This window comes from Cannabis sativa, chromosome 9, assembly GCF_029168945.1.
Source record: "Cannabis sativa cultivar Pink pepper isolate KNU-18-1 chromosome 9, ASM2916894v1, whole genome shotgun sequence".
Taxonomy (NCBI): domain Eukaryota; kingdom Viridiplantae; phylum Streptophyta; class Magnoliopsida; order Rosales; family Cannabaceae; genus Cannabis; species Cannabis sativa.
This window is the reverse complement of record NC_083609.1, coordinates 55100579-55105983: the sequence shown is the minus strand read 5'-3', so window position 1 is coordinate 55105983 and position 5405 is coordinate 55100579. Positions and strand designations below refer to the sequence as shown.

General features: G+C 24.6%; 1 long non-coding RNA gene across 1 annotated transcript; it reads left to right on the top strand.

Moving 5' to 3' along the window:
• Positions 1-1059: 1059 nt before the first annotated feature.
• LOC133031019 (uncharacterized) lies at positions 1060-4743 on the top strand. Its single transcript, XR_009684553.1, has 2 exons — positions 1060-1460; positions 4400-4743. It is a non-coding gene; the product is annotated as an uncharacterized LOC133031019 (long non-coding RNA).
• Positions 4744-5405: the final 662 nt, after the last annotated feature.

Genomic DNA, 5405 nt, shown 5'->3' with positions numbered 1-5405 from the left:
ATAATTAAAAAATATAATAAGATTCTAATTATAAACAATAATATTTAAAATATACAGATGTAATATTTTAAATATAAGATAAAAAAATAATTAACGATTAAAAATAATAAACAGTTTTAAATTAATAATAAAAAATGAAAAAAATACATTAAAAAAATAAACAAAAACAACCCATCAAGTTATTTAACAAAAACATATATAAATTAAAAAAACATACTAAAAACAAATAAACAATATTAAAAAAATATTACAACACGATACACAACAAAATATAATAAAAAAACCACAAAACAACAAAAGAAAAAAAAACAACTAACAAAGATAAAAATACCAAAGAAAAGACATTTATAGATGGAGCATGAATAATTCTTCTACCAAAAAAATACATTAAAAAAATAAACAAAAACAACCCATCAAGATTAACAAAAACATATATAAATTTTTTTAAAAAAAACACTAAAAACAAATAAGCAATATTAAAAAAATATTACAATGCGATACACAACAAAACATAATAAGAAACACCACAAAAAAAAAAACAACTAACAAAGATAAAAATACAAAAAAAAAGGACCTTTATAGATGGAGCATGAATAATTCTTCCACCAAAAAAATACATTAAAAAAATAAACAAAAACAACCCATCAAGATTAACAAAAACATATATAAATTTTAAAAAACAAATAAGCAATATTAAAAAAATATTACAATGCAATACACAACAAAACATAATAAGAAACACCACAAAAAAAACAAAAGAAAAAAAACAACTAACAAAGATAAAAATACAAAAAAAAAAAAGGACATTTATAGATGGAGCATGAATAATTCTTCTACCAAAAAAATACATTAAAAAAATAAACAAAAACAACCTATCAAGTTTAACAAAAACATATATAAATTAAAAAAAAAAAAAAAACACTAAAAACATATAAGCAATATTAAAAAAATATTACAATACCATACACAACAAAACATAATAAGAAAATAGTTATACAAATATTTATGTGAAAATTACATCAAATATGGGTTTTTAAAAACATTTTACTTAAATATGGCTTTTTTAAGTTTGGCCACATTTTATGGTATTTTTTATTTCTGAACTTTTATATGGTATATAGTATGCCATATTTTTGTTATTATTAGTTTTCAATACCATATTTTATTTTTCAAATCCTAATTTTTCATACTTGTTTTTCTCGCTGTTTTATTTTTTGGTCAGCCACTGCCTTTCTCACGCCGAAGAGTATCATCGTGGCCACACCCCCATCCAAGACGACGCCATCTCTGCTGAAAGTATACCAATGAGATTGTCGCAGGTGATGGTGAGGTTGACGAGGCTGGTGAAACTGCAGTACTTATCATTGTTCCTGGTGGAAGCACCAAAAGGGTGGGCAACATTTAGGAACATCCTGACTGAGATTAATGAAGCATTATGGCTTTTTATAATACCTAACTAGGTAACCAATCTTTCATTCGATTAATAGTTTTTCCTTCCTTTGCTTTGTTTTTTTTTTTTTTACTGTCAAAATTGAAGAGTTTTATGAGTTTGTTGGTATTAATTTTTTTTAAGTCTCAAATAATCTGATTTCCTATATGAGCATATATAGAATTTGGAGATGATTATGAAACTTGAATTGAATTAGGGAATAATAGGAAAACCGACTAAGTTACTTGTAAAGTTGTAATTGCCAGTTTGAACAGTGTCCCTTCTTATTTACATCATCTTAATAATGATAATAATGACAATTGCTTAAGTTAAGTGCTTTATTCTTGTTCAGTTTTTAAACTGAATAAAACTCTCCATTGACTTCTTCAATAAAAAGATTGTTATTGTAGGTTGGTCTTTATTTTTGTTTCAAATATAACTTTCTTATGATGATATAATTATTGTGATGCAAATTCTCAAATAAAGAATTAAAAAAATTGGTTTCATATATATTAAGAGTTGGTTAATGGGGTTGCTTCATTTTATGATGTTATTGTATATTTTTTTTTATTATTTTGTTTCTATGTTCGAAACTAGTTTTCATACTTATATTTTTTATGCATTGTGTGTTGTTTTGATTATATTTGTGAGTTTTTTTTAATCATTTTTTTTCCTTTCATTTAGTTGACTGGTGCAAATAGTTTCAGCTCTTTATTGTTTATTATGTGTATTTTTCATAATGTTCATTATTATTCTGCGATCAAACTGGTTTTTGTTTAGTTTTCATGTTCATTGTTGTTGATAGGGCACATAAAATTGGTCACGTCGTGTTACTATAATGTGGTTCACTATAAAAAATACAATGGAAGACAGGATATTACAGGTGGCAGTCATTGTTGTGCTTTTTTATTTTTTGCTACATTTGTTAGATTTGTTATCGTTGGTAGTAGTAGTTAGAAGTACATAGAGCTAGTTTTGTTCATTGCATGTACCTGGATACATATATGTGGGGATAGTGTTTTGGTTAGTTGTGGTGGACTGTCACAGAGGAGTGAGCTTTTTATGTTTGAAATTTTGATTGTAGTTGTGTACAATATTAATAGCAGTAAAAGCATTGAATTGCATAGACGCTTGCAAATTGGTCTTATCAAGAAGGCTTAATGCCCCTCCCCTTGTATATCTTGTTGTGACCCCGGAGGGCGCCACGCACAAAAACTTGATATGAGAACGTAGAGCAGTGAGGAAATAGAATGCAATTATAGATGAATTGTTTATATATTTTGCCGACTGATATTTTACTCTGTTTGCGGGAAGAAAAGTGAAAAATGGTTATGAATACCATTAACCAATAATTTCAAAGTGGTGGGTGCAAGTGTAGCTAAGTCGCTTCTTTCAAAGAGGTCAATAATTTTTTTTACCTAACTAGTTTTTTTGGGTAAAATTTTTAATTAGTTGTGCATGTCATTTGTTAAAAACTCCCTTGTGGTATGTCTTTGACTAGTTTTTGTGCCTTAATTTATCATTTAGTTGCTTTATGTGTCTTATGTTTCTAGTTCAATTTCTTAGTTAGTTGTATAACTGATTTTTTGCATTTAATTGTTAGTTTTGTTAGGTTCCAAGTTTTAGTATTTGAAATGATTATTTCACATAACTGGTTTTCGTGTTACTTTTTCATTTGTTGTGTTTTATGTAACTATTTTTTATGTGTCAAATTTTTCACTAGCTGATAATCATAACTGGTTTCTCAATATCAGATTTCTTTGTATTAATTTTAATTCGTTCACATTAGGTAACTGGTTTTTATGTTTTGCTATAATGGGGTTTCTCCATTCTTTGTAGTGTTTTATCTATTTTTTATTTTAATTTTGTCTTATTATTTTTTTATATGGTCGAAAATAGTTTTACAGGTTTTGTTATGGTTTCACTTGTTTTGTTATGGTTTCATAGGTTTGTTATGATTTTTCATAGGTTAAAAACTGGTTTCACATGTTTTAAGAGTATTGTAATAGAATTGCTCTATTTAATGATGTTATTATTTTTTTTTATATTTTATTATTTTATTTCTATGTTCGAAATTAGTTTTTACACTTATATTTTATTTTTGAATTATTGTTGTGCATTGTGTATTGTTTTAATAATATTTAATATTTGTGAATTTTTTTTAGTAATTTTTTGTTTGTTTCTTTTCTATTTAGTTGACTAATAAAACCGGTTTCAATTATCTTCATTGTTTATCATTTCAGTTTTGCTATGGATTTTCATAGGGTCAAAACTGATTTCACATGTTCAAAACTGGTTTCACATATTTTGAGAGTTCTGTAATGGGATTGATCTATTTTATGATATTATTGTATATTTTTTTTAATTTTAAATTTCTTTATATTATTTTGTTTCTAGGTTTGAAACTGGTTTTTATGTGTTAGATTTTTAACTTTGTTGTTTAATATTAGCTACTTTTTATGATTTGTTTTTAAATAGATTTGTTAAGAATTCTTTTGTGGTATGTCTTATTATTTTATTGATTTTCATAACTGGTTTTTTAAGTAACTAGTTTTCATAACTAATTTTTTTATTATTTTTCATAATTGAGTTTTAAGTTTCATGATTTTTTTCATTTGATTATTTCAAATTACTTGTTTTTGCTTTACTAACTGGTTTCCCTAAGTTAGAATTTAAACTAGTTGATAAATAAAACTGATTTTTGTGTATCAGATTTCAATGTTCAACCTCAATTCTTAACATATAAATAAATTTATCTTTTGATTGTTTTAGGTTGTTTTTGTAACTGGTTCCGTATTTAGTTATTATATTTGTTGTTTTACGTAACTGACTCTAATATTTTAATTTTTAATTTGATTGATTTAAATTTATTTCTCAGTTATAGTTTTAACTAGCTGATTATTGTAACTGGTTTCAGTGTGTCAAATTCTAACGTCTAATACCAGTGACAACTCTAATGTCTAATTTCAGTGACTTTTCGGTAATGAAGACAACTCCGACGACTTTTTTGATGATTTTTCGACAAGGATAACAACTTTGACGAATATTCTCATTCTATTTTCTGTTTTTTTATTTGCGACTAATATTTTATTTTAGTAGATAATGACTATTTTAGATAGTGTTGGGTTGATAGTTAAGTCTTGAAGCTTTTAAAAAGTTTGTAACTAGTTTTATTTTGGCATTGTATTTGATTTGTTCAATATTCCATACAATATCTAGAATACAAGCATGTAAAATTTATTTATAATTTTTAGTATTTGTAACTGGTTTTTATTCATTAAGAGAACAACTCTAGCGAATGTACTCTCACTCTATTTTTCTACTTCTTTTGTAGCTAATATTATGCTTTAGTGGATAGTAAAAATTTTAGTAGTGGGTTGATATGGTCTAGTATTAGAATTTTTGAGAAGTTGGTAACTGGTTTTAATATTAATATTATGTTGGTATCATTTTGGTAATGAGTTAATTATCAAGTTTTTGAGCTTATAAGAAATATTTAAAATTTATATAAGTTTATTAATTGTATAGTTGGATTTTTTATTAAGAAAATTATTTTAATTATATGGAAGAAATTGTTTTCTTAATTTATTGCCTTAACAAAATTATATTACTATTTATTTTAGCTTTTGTAGATTTTTTTTTTTAAATAAACTTTTATAGTTACAGTGTTTGTGTAAATAATTGGTTATTTTATATGATAAAAAAAAGAATCACTATTTTATAGTTTTTTATGGCATTTTTTTTATCTATAATAATTTTTCCCATATTTTTATGTTTTTCTTGAAAAAATATCATATGTAGTATAATTAAGTTTAGATGCCATATATATCAAAACTTAAACTTTTTTTCCCATATTTTTGTAAATAGCCCAATATTTATACAAATCTAAATATAGAAAGTTGAATCATTAATATATCTATTATAATTTAATTAAGAATTTGTATGAAATTTTGTAAATATGTTTTCAAATATGTGC